The following is a 13,686-nucleotide window of genomic DNA, read 5'->3' on the forward strand; positions in this document are numbered from 1 at the left end:
TCTAATTTCCTCTTCTTGCTTTGTGTCTGAATGTATGATTTCCCACGATTTGTCTAAGTCAGATATTCTTTCCTCTGCTTCACCAATTCTGTTAAGATTTTCCACTGCATTTTTTATTTGTTCTATTGAATTCTTCATTTCCAAGATTTCATTTTGCTTTCTCTTTAAGATCTCAATTTCATGGGAGAAATTTTCTTCCCTGTCCTGTATGGATTTCATTAGTTCATGCATTTGCTTCTGATTACTTCTATGTAATCTTATGATCAGTTTTTTGAATTCCATTTCTTGCATTTCTTCAAATTATTCATCTTGACAATCTAGTATGAAGTGCTGTATTCTTTAGGGGGCATCATGTTGTGTTCCTTATTGTTATTTCTTGAATTGGTGCATTTATTATTCAGCATTTGTGGAGATACTCATTGGTTTTTTTGGTTTGTTTGTTTTTGTTTTTGCTTTTTGTGGCAACTTTTATCTTTGGATGTCTGTGTGGATTAGCTGAGTGTCTGCTTCAGGGAATACCTAGAGGCATGTGGTGAGTGGGTGTGGCCAGGGAGCTCTATTCAGTGCTACAGGGTGAAGGGAGTGTTAAGGTGACACCCAAGTTGGGTTGGGCATTGTAAATCTCTTTTTTTTTTTTTTAAGGGATGTTTTTCTTCTGTTGGCATAGACTCAGCTCATTTACTCTCCTCAAAGGAGATCTACTGCTTGGGTGCTAGCCCCAGTGGGTATAATATTCATCAGCACCTCCACAAGGACCACACATAGGATCTGTGCAGTCCTCGGTGTAAGCAGATTCCACAGCAATGTTCCTCATGAGGGAACCCTGATTGTGTGGAGCCTCACAGTGACTGCCCAAAATCCCAGCTACACCCTAAGCCTCCCCATGCAGTCTCAGTGTTTTCATAGCCCTGGCACCAAGCCTCCCACAGTTACAAACACCCAGCCCCCCATCAGTTCTCCTCGCCAGACTCAGGAGTCTCTACTCGGCTGGTTGCTGAGCACAGACACGAGCTGGCACCGCTGTTACTTATGTCCAAAATGGCACCTGCTCTGTATCGGCTTGTTACAAGATGCTATCGCAGGGTGATTGGTGAGAGAAATGTGCCCCCCCTTTTTTCCCTCCTCTAGTTTGGCAGATATACTATCCCCCCTACAGGACTCCAAGTCGGATTCCCTCCTGGTTTTTCTTGCAGCTTTATCACCAGTGGCTTGAGCTGCTACAGTCTGGTCTCACCTCTCTCCAAAGCTAGTGCAGAAGTTCTCGGCTGCTGGGGTCCTGATATGTGTGTGTGCCCTTCACATAGGTCCACTGTGTCCCTCTCATTTGCATGGAGTTTCCTCTGCCATTTTCTCCCTAAATCTTCCCTGAGACTGTACTCTCTCCACTTTTTTTTAAATGATCTTCTCAACTAGAGTGGCAAGCTCCCTCCCTACTCCACCATCTTAAACCAATCCCCTGCTTACACTCCTTGAGAGGATCTGAAGCATTTGTGAATATTGTGCAGGAAACCATTTTCTGCTTTTGCGTATGCATCTTATTTGAGGTATGTCCATTTTGGAGCTAAGATGGGAACACCCACATCCTCATTTCCAGCCTATCCATCTGAGTTTCAAGCTCAGACCCTACACGTCAGACCTCATTTTAATGATACTAACAGGAAAAAAGCCTTCTGGGTCAAACAAAACTGTGCTGAAATAGGGACCTCGGAGAGGTGGATACGAGGCCATGAGAGGTGGGTCCTGAGTAAATTGAAGTCATTTGCTTATCCTAGGTGTTTTAAGTCACTTGGAATCATCTCATCTAGATGGGCACATTCTAGGATTGTATTCACAAAACACCAAGAAAATTGCAAAGTGCCTCCTCTAACCATACTGTAAGTAGCACAGTTTGTGTAGAATCCCTTTGAGGGGAGGCATGAGCCTCCTTGCACTGGAGTCAGCTGATGGTTCTATTGGCTTCCTTTACATATGAGTAATATGCTGTGATAACCTCATCACTTATGGTTGTCTTCTTAGCCTTGGCTTTTAGATTTATACTCAATCAAATGCAACTGCTTTCCTTATATGAAACTCAGGTTAGAGATGAACTCTATGGGGCTGGCATTGTGGCACAGTGGGTAAAGCCACCACCTGCAGTGCCCACATCTCATATGGGCACCAGTTCAGGACCCAGCTGCTCCACTTCTAATCCAGCTCTCTGCTATGGCCTGGGAAAGCAGTAGAAGATGGCCCAAGTCGTTGGGCCCTTGAACCCACATGGAAGACCCGGAGGAAGCTCCTGGCTCCTGGCTCCTGATCGGTGCAGCTCCAGCCGTTGTGGCCAATTGGGGAGTGAACCAGCGGATGGAAGACATCTCTCTCTCTCTCTCTCTGCCTCTCCTTCTCTGTTTAACTCTGACTTTCAAATAAATAAATCTAAAAAAAAAAAATGAACTATGCATAAGGGTTTCCAGGCTCATTTCCATATGCAAGGGATTGGAAAAGAGAGAGCCAGCAGGTGCTCACAGGGTGGAAGGGAACATGCTTGGTGGCTGCCATTTCTCTGTGTCAATTTCTGCATGCCCCACATCTCTCCTTATCTGGAAAAAGCCTGTCTTTATACTCATGATTACCATCCATGTAAAAAACCATTAGGTGACTGTGCAGGGGTTCAAGAGTATGCAATTCAGAGAAAATATAAAAGTTGGAGTTTAAAACTGGACTCATTAGCCGGCGCCGCGGCTCACTAGGCTAATCCTCCGCCTTGCGGCGCCGGCACACCGGGTTCTAGTCCCGGTCGGGGCACCGATCCTGTCCCGGTTGCCCCTCTTCCAGGCCAGCTCTCTGCTGTGGCCAGGGAGTGCAGTGGAGGATGGCCCAAGTGCTTGGGCCCTGCACCCCATGGGAACCAGGAGAAGCACCTGGCTCCTGCCATCGGATCAGCGCGGTGCGCTGGCCGCAGCACGCTACCGCGGCGGCCATTGGAGGGTGAACCAACGGCAAAGGAAGACCTTTCTCTCTGTCTCTCTCTCACTGTCCACTCTGCCTGTCAAAAAAATAAAAATAAAAAATAAAAAAAATAAAAATAAAAAAAAATAAAAATAAAACTGGACTCATTATATTTATTTGTTTTCTGTTACTACAACAAAAGACCTGATGCTAGATACAGAAGACCTAGGATTAAAATGCCACTTGGGAAACCCACATCCCATATCAGAAATCCTGGGTTCAAAGTTCTAGTTCCATTCTCAATTCTACCTTCCTGTTAATGTACACCCTAGGAGGCAGTGTGATGACTCCAGTAATTGGGTTCCTGCCATCCACATGGGAGACCTGCATTGAGGCTCCTTACTCCTGACTTTGCTCTGGTCCAGTCCCAGCCATAGTTGGTATTTGGGGAGTGAACCTGTGATAGGTGGTCTCTCTCCCTCTCCCTCTTTCCCTCCTCCCCCACCTTTCTCTCTGCCTTTCAAGCAAACTAAATAAACTCTTAAAACTTTTTTTTTTTAAAGAAAAAGAAGTTTATTTAGCTCACAGCTTTGGAGGCTGAAAACCCAAGGTCAGGTGGCCCCATAGACCCATCTTCTGATGAGCACCTCATGGCAGACAGCATCACAATGGTGGGAGCACACACAGAACTCAGTAGGTGAAACAAGAAATCAGAGAGATTCAAGTGTTCTTACTGGAACTAACGGACTCCTCAGACAACACTGATTCCTTCCAAGAGGGATTCCCTCAGCAACCTTATGACCTTCCGCTAGGCATCACCTCTTAAAGGTTCCACCGCCACCTCTCATCAACCTCACCTCACTGGGGACCAAGCTTCCAACACACAAACCTCTGTGAGGACAAACCCTACCCAACCTATAACATCATCTTCTTAAAGCAGCTTGATCTTTTCTGCTGTTTGCTGTGGGAAACACTTTACAATGGAAACATCTCAAGAGGAAATACACCCTGGTGGACTGTAGCGGGGTTAAAGTGTTGGGAAAAGCTTAGGACGAGGATGTATGAGCAGAATCAGTGGTCTATCCTGAGCACCCAGCTTAGGGGGAGTTCTGAAGTCAGCAAATATTTGCAAGTCCCTGCACCTCCTTAGGCATCACTTGCAGGGTGTGCCACGAGCATTTCTTTCTCTACAGTGCCATCTGGTGATGACATGCCCTCACTGTCACAGCTGGCGCCTCTCACTGCTGTGGGGTCAGCGCGAGGGGACGCCAGCAGGTGCCTGGGCTTTTGGTCCTGCTCAGTGGGCAGGAGATGTGTCTTTAGGCCCAAGGTCTAGGAAATGCCCAGCACCATCGGAACCTCAGTGCTCAAGAGTCTGTTTTATGGCTGATTTGAAATTCTAAAGTTTTCTGGCTTTAATTTTTGATTTATTCTTTTGAGAGGCAGAGAGACAAAGATAAAGTGAGCTCACCCACAAGAGCTAGAAATCAAAACCAGGTACCTTATGTGCACGTGGCGTCTTAACCAGGTGGACCCCTAAAGTTTTCTACTCAGCACAAGGACATTCCATGGGATAGCAGTGGTCCTAGCAAGCGTCCCGACTATGCTCTTTCCAGAGAACTACTCTCTCCTAGGAGAAGGCCTATGGAAGAACACCTGCTGTGACATTACATTGTGCTCCATCTCTTTCTTCTTCCTCCCCTTCTATGAACTCTCTGCCCACTGTGAATGTCAGTCCGTAACACGTCTATGGACTAAATAACAAACATCTCCAACCCAGATCCAGGGTCTGGCCTGCCCTGCCCTCCAGAACAAGCTTGCCAAACACAACGGCAGCTTCCCTTCCACCATCCCAACAGGCATTCTTGTTCTCTGAAATCCAATGTTGACGTCAAACGCCAGAGAGACTGGCAATTAGAAAGGCAGAATTCCGAGTATGCTCAGTTGTGACACAGATCACAGCCTCTACCAAGCTACAGTGCCTTCCTTAGCAAGAGGAGCTGGTAACAGGGGCCATTACTCCTTCTCAGGGTGTGGTGAGGATCAACTGGGGAATGCTGAGCTCTGTGAAGAGTAGACTGTGGGAGAGGGGGTGGGGCTGCACCGTGGCCCAGAGACTGGCTTGAGTCTGCATGGGGACCTCTGCTACCCCAGAGCCAGGACGAGGGGGGGGCACACAAGCAAAGCCAACATTCACTGAGCATTCCTGAGTGCGGGGCATTGTGCCTCCCCATCACTCAGGTAATCTTCACTAAGGCCTCAGCAAGAATTATTATTATTCCCATGATACAGATGCAGAATTGGCACACAGGAAATTTGAGTAATTTTCTCAAGGTCATACAGTTGGCGAGTAGCAAAGCAGAGGTTCAGATACAACACACTATCTCCCTTTATGCTTTATTCCGCAATGCACGTTTTGTCATTTGTGTGTGTGTGTGTGTCTGGGAGTACACAAAGATTTTCTCCTTACCCAACACTTAGTTAGGCTCTGAGCCTTCTTAACTAGACCTCATTCTTGGCTCCTGTCCTTGCTGGGCCTGCATGGCCCAGTTTTAGCGAGAATCCTGCTAAGTAGGTTTAAAGAGAATCCCCATCCTGATCAGATTCCTCTCCCCACCTTTTGTGTAAGCCTTTGGCCTGCTTTTAGCAAGAATCCCATGAGGTCAGTTTCGCAAGACTCTCCCTATCCTTGCTGTCTTCTAACCATGATTCGTCCTACTGCAACCTTGATCCTTGGTTATCAATTCCCAGTGTTCCAGGTTGTGTTCGGAATTGAACCAGCTCTTTATATAGTGGAGTCTTTTTTTGCTCTATTGCAATAGTTTCTGATTCAATTTGTTCCTAACCAACAGTATCCACGTGTGCATTGTGTGTTTATCCTATTTATTATCCTTCCCTCTAGAATGCAAATTCATGAGGGCAAAACTTTGTCCACTTTGTCATCTTCAATGTCTATAACACTGCCTAGTGCACAGTTAAGTGCTCAGTTAGTATTGGTTGAAGAATGCATGTTTCTTGTTCCCAAGTATGCTTTCTTATTCACCATATTTTACTGCCTGTGAACAGCTGTTGTTTTTACTCAAGTGTAAATTATATAAATGTAAGGGGTCGTTAGTAAATGTTTTAGTTTTGACCTAAATCACTCTATGTTCTGCTCCATTCAGCTGAATTTCCTCAGCCATCCCGGCTTAACTGCAAGGGCCCCTCACAGAGCTTTTGCCCATGCAGCTCCCTGCACCTGCTCTCCAGCATCCACCCCACTCCTACCCATCCTTCAAGATCAGCTCAAACCCCATCCACGCTATGAAGTCTTCTCCAACGCTTCAGCCCATACACACCCCTCCCTCCTCTGAATTCTCCTGTACTTACTTAGATTGGTTAGCTGGACTTGGTTTGGTATTTAATGGTTTTAATTCAAGTATGTTCTCCTTCCTTGATTATAGACTCCTGGGGAAAAGGAGAGAACAAAGTGGCCTCTTCCAAGACTCTGAACCCCATGAGAGCCTAGCAAAGACCAGACCCACACTCAGTCCTCCATGATCACCTCTTGGTGAGTTGAGACCAACTGCTCAGCCCACTCTCCTGGCCCTGGGACACTGGGGCTGACCAATCTGGAAGGAAGAAAAGCAACTAACAAGGCATGCGGACTTAACCAGGAAATGTTAAATGGCTTTATGGCCCGTAAGATTAGTAAGATGAGAGACCCAAAGCAAGCAGCTGCCCCTGTTTCTTGGTCTGGTTACCATTATCAAAGATGGGAATGACCAATGTCGAGTAGTTTGGAGAGGAGCAACGCGACACTGCCTGCAGGATCACCTTCTCCCTCTCTCCCACCGAGAGCAGCTCCTTCTCATTTTGTAGACCAGTGTAATCTCCTGGGCTTCAGAGGGCAGCAGGGAGAACAGTCAGGGCTGCTCTGATCTTTATCCAATCAAGTGTTGAGAAGGCAAAGCTTGGGGGGGTGGGGGGTGGGGGGGCAGGAGCCGGGCCAGTCTCACAGGTGTGCAAAATGGGCAGTAGCACAGGGCTCTGCCCTCAGAAGGGGCTGCACTTAGTTTAATGCTGAGCTGTCCTCAGCTTGAACTTCTTACAATTTCAAATAAAAGGGACTTGTGTTTGTGGAGGACTCTGGGCCCTGTGGATCATGCAGCTGGTTCAGAGGAAACTTTTCAGATGATAGACAGCAAGGCATATTTTCTTCTGCTCTCTGAAGACATAAACTCCCAGTCTGAACAGAGAGGCTCAGGACTGGCAAACAGGAAGACAGAAGGCAGTAGCAACCTGTGCAATAACCCATAATAGCAGCAGCAGCAGCGACACTAAGTGAGCACTTCCCGTGCGCCAGGCACAGCTGAAGCGCTCTGTGGCTATCAACTCACTTAATCTTACAATGATTCTATGAGGGCGGCATTAGCTGTAGCCCATTTTACAGACATGGAGGAAAGCAGGCTCAAGAGAAGAGGGAAGGGCTTATTTCACTCAACTGTTAGGCGGCAGACTCTGCAGGGACCTCACTTTTATTCACAGTTTCGTGCAGAGGGGGGTGATCTCAGTTGCACAGTTTCTCCTGGGTGGCAGGGAGTGGCAGCTGGTCCAGTCTTGCCTTGAGGGCCTATTTGCAATTCCTCACCTTTAGGTGCAAAACCAACAGATGCCCTAGAACCGCTGAGGTGCAGGAGTTCTCTGCCTGTGCTCCACACATAGCTACACACACACACAAACACACGCGTGCACAGTCCTCGGCCTCGCTCTCAGTGTGCCCCCTGTCCTTCCAGATCAGGAATGCTGCTCTTCCTCCAAAATCCTCTGTAGATGCCCTCCATGCCTCAGCAGAGACTCAGTCCCCTGCACTGTGCTCATCACTCTTTTACCACTGCCCATGGTGCCCCAGGATCATTTCCTTACCCACAGCCCCCTCCAGCTCTCTCTCAGCCTGGCACTGTGTAGGAAGGTTAAGTGCATGAAAAAAACACATGTGCCTCTCTTCACTCCACAGAACCTAGCAACAGCCTGACTGTGAGCTCCCTTGTCTTTCATCATCACTGTCTACTTTGTGCTGGATGCTGGAGTTACAAAGATGGATGCGTACCTCACTCCACCATGGAGACCAGCGAGTCACCACACAACTCCAGCACAGCAAAGTGGGCGAAACACACAGAGCAGGAGAAGTGGCAGCAGCCCAGAGGGGCATCCCACAGGGCAGGACAGGACTGTGGGGTCAGGCAAGGTCACGTCCAAGCCAAGTTAGGAGATGGAGAGCGGAGAAAAGACATCGTAACCAGAGAGAGGGAATATGCAATGTCACAGAGAGTGTGCAAGTGTGTGCAAAGTATGTGTGTGTGCACATGTGCGTGGATTTGGACAAGTGTGGTTTGTGATGCGTCTGTCAGAGAGCCAGGGGACTCTGGATATGCAGGGACATTTTTCAATGTGGAAGGGGACATCATTTCTTTGAACCCTGGGGCCTCAGGTATACCCAGACACACCCAAGAAGAAACTGAGATCCATGGTCAGTCCATTGTGTCCAAGTGTAAGTCATTTATCCCCATATTTCAGGGGAGGAAACAGTCTCAGAAAGCTCAGAGAAGTAGCCCCAGGCCACACAGCATGGGACAGGCAGAGCCGGGACTTATCCCCAGGCAGAGCCGGGACTTATCCCCACTGAGATCCGCTGCTGCCTTCCACCAGGCCCGGGGGTACAGCAAACCCCAGAGTATTCCCTAGCGCGAAGGGAAACCTCAACGACACTGAGCTGGCTGTACAGTCGGGCTGAATCTCAGAATGTGTTCGAAGAAAGGAACCTTGATTTCTTGCCACAGTCACAGAAAGATCGTCAAGAGGTCATCCAAGGCTCTTCCTTTAACAGATGGATACCATGCACAAGAGGCACGTCAACTGTATTTAAGCGGCCACTTCTAACACACCTGAAATACATCACTACACTGGTTAATCATCACACAAACCGAAGCTTGTATTCCCCCTGTTAGCTGATGCTCTTCCCACCCAGTGGCTGGTTGGCATTGTTGACAAGATCAGCACTTCCCTGCTGAAAACCTCCTCCTCTGGGGCTCGTCTTGTGGGGCAGTGGGTAATGCCGCTGCCTGCAATGCTGGCATCACTTATGCGTGCCAACTTTCTCTCTCTCTCCCTAACTCTGACTTTCAAAATAAATTTTTTAAAACCTCCATCTATTGAAATTGACAGCATCTGTCTTAACAGACATTTACAGACCCCTTCCTATGGCCCAGGATTCACTCCATATGTTTTATATGTATTAACTCTTATTTCCCCATTACAACCCTATTGGCAACACGCTAATATCATTGTCGTTTTATAAATGAGCGAACAGGCACACAGAGGGTTAGTCATTTGCTCAAGGTCATACAGTTTACAAGTGACATCTGAGATTTACCCTCTGAACTCTTAGATACCCTCCTTTTGAAAAAGAAGATATACTTATTTGTTTGAAAGAGTGACAGAGAAAGGAGGAGCGACACAGGCAACAGAGATATTCCATCCCTTGGTTCACTCCCCAAATGCCCACAACAGCCCACCCATATGCCACCATCCCATATGGACACTGGTTTGAATCCTGGCTACTTCACTTCTGATACAACTTCCCGCTAACGGCCTGGGAAAGCAATGGAAGATGGCCCAAGTGCCTGGGTCCCTGTCACTCACATGAGACTCAGAAGAAGCTCCTGGCTTTGATTTGGCCCAGCCCCAGGTGTTAAGGCCATTTGGGAAGTGAACCAGAAACAGAAGATATCCCTGTCTCTCTCTCTCTCTCCCTTTCAAATAAATAAATTTAAAAAAAGAAAAAACAGCAAGGGATACAAACAGACATTTCTCCAAAACACATACGAAACGGCCAGTAGGCACACGAACAACTGTTCAGTATCATTGCCACTAGGGGAATGCAAATCAAAACCACAATGTGATGCCAGTTCACATATACTAGGATATCTAAAATTAAAGACTAGCCTTTCCAAATGTTGGGGAGGATGTGGAAAAACTCAAATCTTACGCACTGCTGAAAGGAACACAAGATGGTATAGCTGCCTGGCTCAGCAGTCCTTCAAAGAATAACCATGAAGTCAACATATACTACACCAATTTCACCTCTAGGTACGGCCCCCAAGATGAAGAAAAACACAGATCCACACCAAACTGCACGCAAACGTTCACGGCAGCATTCTTCATCAAAGCAAAAAGTGAAAACAACCCAAATGCCTGCCGAGCGCTGAATGGATGAGTAAAATGTGGCATAGTCATAAAATGGACAGTTCTTCAGCCATAAAAACAGTAATGGCCGGTGCCGTGGCTCAACAGGCTAATTCTCCACCTTGCAGTGCTGGCACACCGGGTTCTAGTCCTGGTTAGGGTGCCAGATTCTATCCCGGTTGCCCCTCTTCCAGGCCAGCTCTCTGTTATGGCCCGGGAGTACAGTGGAGGATGGCCCAAGTCCTTGGGCCCTGCACCCGCATGGGAGACCAGGAGGAAGCACCTGGCTCCTGGCTTTGGATCAGCTCAATGCGCCGGCCGCAGCAGCCATTGGAGGGTGACCCAATGGCAAAAGGAAGACCTTTCTCTCTCTCTCTCTCTCTCTCTCTCTCTCTCTCTCTCTCTCTCATTATCTACTCTGCCTGTTAAAAAAAAAAAAAAAACAGTAGTGACCCACTGCCACATGCATGGACCCTGAGGCCGTGATACTATGCAAGAAGCCAGCCACAAGAGACAACATATTACATGATTCCATTTATGAAAACTGTCCAGAATAAGCAAAATAAAAAGACAGAAAGCAGGTTAGTGGATGTCTAGGGTAAGAAAAATTGGGAAAAAATAGAGTAACTGCTAATGAATATAAGATTTTTTTTGCATCAATGGAAATGTTGTAATATCAGTTATGGTAATGGTGGCTGTTTCCACCATCTAGCAGGTAAGGGATGGAAAGTCGCTAAACATCTACAATGCCCAGGACAGCTCCTACATCAAAGAATCCCACTCCAAATGCCAACAGCACCCAGGTTGAGAAATCTTGCTATAGGATGTTCTTGTAAAGGCCTTAACCTTGAGGCCAGCACTGTAGTGTAGCAGGTAAAGCCGCCATCCCATATGGACACCAGTTAGAGTCCTGGCTGCTCCACTTCCAATCCAGCTCTCTGCTATGGCCTGGGAAAGCAACAGAAGATGACCCAAGTTCTTGGGCCCCTGTACCCACATGAGAAACCCAGAAGAAGCTTCTGGCTCCTGACATCAAATCAGCCCAGCTCTGGCCGTTGCAGCCACCTGGGAAGTGAACCAGAAGATGGAAGACCTCTCTCTCTCTCTCTCCCTCTACCTTTCTAATAAAAAAAAAAAAAAGGAAAGATTTATCAGGCCAGCGCCATGGCTTACTTGGTTAATCCTCCACCCGCGGCACTGACATCCCACATGGGCACCAGGTTCTAGTCCCGGTTGCTCCTCTTCCAGTCCAGCTCCTACTGTGGCCCAGGAGGGCAGTGGAGGATGGCCCAAGTGCTTGGACCCTGCACCCGCATGGGAGACCAGGAGGAAGCACCTGGCTCCTGGCACAGCGCGCTGGTCGTAGTGGCCATTTGGGGGGTGAACCAACAGAAGAAAGACCTTTCTCTCTGTCTCTCTCTCTCACTGTGTAACTCTGCCTGTCAAAAAAAAAAAAAAAAGATTTATTTATCTGAAAGTCAGAGTTACACAGAGAGAGAGGCAGAGGGGCAGAGGGGTGTCTTCCATCCTCCAGTTCATGCCACAACGGCGGGAGCTGCACTGATCAGAAGCCAGGAGCTTCCTCTGGGTCTCCCACGTGGGCACAGGGGCCCAAGGACTTGGGCCATCTTCTACTGCCTTCCCAGGGTACAGCAGAGAGCTGGACTGGAAGTAGAGCAGCCAGGACTCAAAATGGCACCCATATGGGATGCCGGCACTGCAGGCAGCAGCTTTACCTACAATGCCACAGCACCGGCCCCTAAATAAATCTAAAAAAAAAAAAAAAAAGAAAGAAAGAAAAAAAAAGAAAGAAAGAAAGAAAGAAAGCAAGCCTTAATCTTGGGATCATGTAACCTGGCTTACAGCCCCTGCTGTGCTACCTGTAGCTTGACGGCTTGGGCCAGCGATACAACTTTCTTGTGCCTCTTTGCCATCTGTCAAATTGGGACCACGATACTACTGGACCATTGCTTTTTAGGTAAGGGATGAAGTCTTGAAGACCTGATATAATTCAAATCCTGAGGAATTCAAAACCAATTCTGACAACCAGGGGTTGGTCTTTCTGTTTACCAGCTGAGCCCAGGCAGCCATTATTAGAATAAATACTGTTGATAATTCCATCGGCTGGTCAGCTTTGACATTATGTGACTCCTGATAGATTTTTACACTTGAGGCAGTCACACTAATTTCATGCACAGAGAAAATTGTATTAAAATTTTAGATCATGCTTTTTCAAATTCTCATAAAATACAATGCCTCTGTATCTGCCCTGCCCTTCCCACCAGGGTGGTTGGGAGGGTAAGGTGGGTCCTAGGCCACAGAGCCCTGTACCCCAGAGGGGGCGGTTGCTGCTATTGGTGGAGCCATCATGCCAGTGGCTTCTCTGTCCTTTCTCCACCCCAGCCTTCAGGCCATCTCGACTATGGGGCTTCCTCCATAACAGCTAACCTCATGGACTCAATCAGCATTGGCTCTCATTCCCTAACCCCATGTCTCTTTGTGTCAACATAAAAATATGATGACTCCCCTCCACGAAGGTCTGCCACCCCCTGCCATGGCAACCCCATGGACCCAAGTAAGAATCAGTGTTTCTTTGCTGCAGCTATTTCTTCCCCAAACCTTTCTACCTCTTAATAAACACAGAGAATCAAACAGAAAGGATCAGACAAGACCCCAGGGAGACAACAGCAGAGCCCACGGGCAGCTGCCTAGATGTGGTCCAATTAGTCATAAATGTGCAAGGCTGGGTCTCTAGGAAAGAGTTTAGAAATCTGATGATCCTCCTTCCCCACCTGAACCCTCTCACAAAAGCAGCACACGTGTCTCCCTGTGCACAAAGCACTTTGCCCCTCCCACCACTATAACCACAATGCACTGAAGTAGAGTCAGCCAGCAACATTTATCTTACATCAATGTGCACTTCCCAGCAGCTATTCTAAAACAGGTTATGGGCCCCATCACCGCCCCTTTGGTGCACCAGTTGGGAAGGACTTTCAATAGTTGCTTTGTCTTGCCATTAAGAGCACTGCACACCTGCCCTTCTGTCCCCACACGTTCCAAGTCACCAACCACAATAGCTAAGATATAGTAACTCTTAGCCCTATTCTAAGTACTTCACAGCTATAAATCCATTTAATCTTCACAACAACCCCTAGTATAGATTACTACCACCGTCTATTTTGGAAATGGGAAATTGAAGTACAGGAGGGTTGAGTGATTGCCTGGAATCACTGGTCAATGACAAATCTGGGATCAAATCCAAGCAGTACAGTTACAAAATCCATGCTCTCTACCACTATACTCCACGGCACCTCCTGGAGCCAAACTGAGGAAGCAATCCTGGCAGCAGCACTCTTTGTCTGCTTTATTTCGGCGGTCTAGAGACTGGGAGAATGGTTTCTGGTGCACATGAGTCCACACAGGCAGATGAGCCCCTCTCCAATTCTCTACTAGAAGAGACTTTCTGGGAACAGAAGCAGCACTGACAGTCGCATAGCTGCTAACCTTGACCTTTGGGAGAGCAGGTGGTCCCCA

Source organism: Lepus europaeus, chromosome 20, assembly GCF_033115175.1.
Source record: "Lepus europaeus isolate LE1 chromosome 20, mLepTim1.pri, whole genome shotgun sequence".
In the NCBI taxonomy this organism is placed as follows: domain Eukaryota; kingdom Metazoa; phylum Chordata; class Mammalia; order Lagomorpha; family Leporidae; genus Lepus; species Lepus europaeus.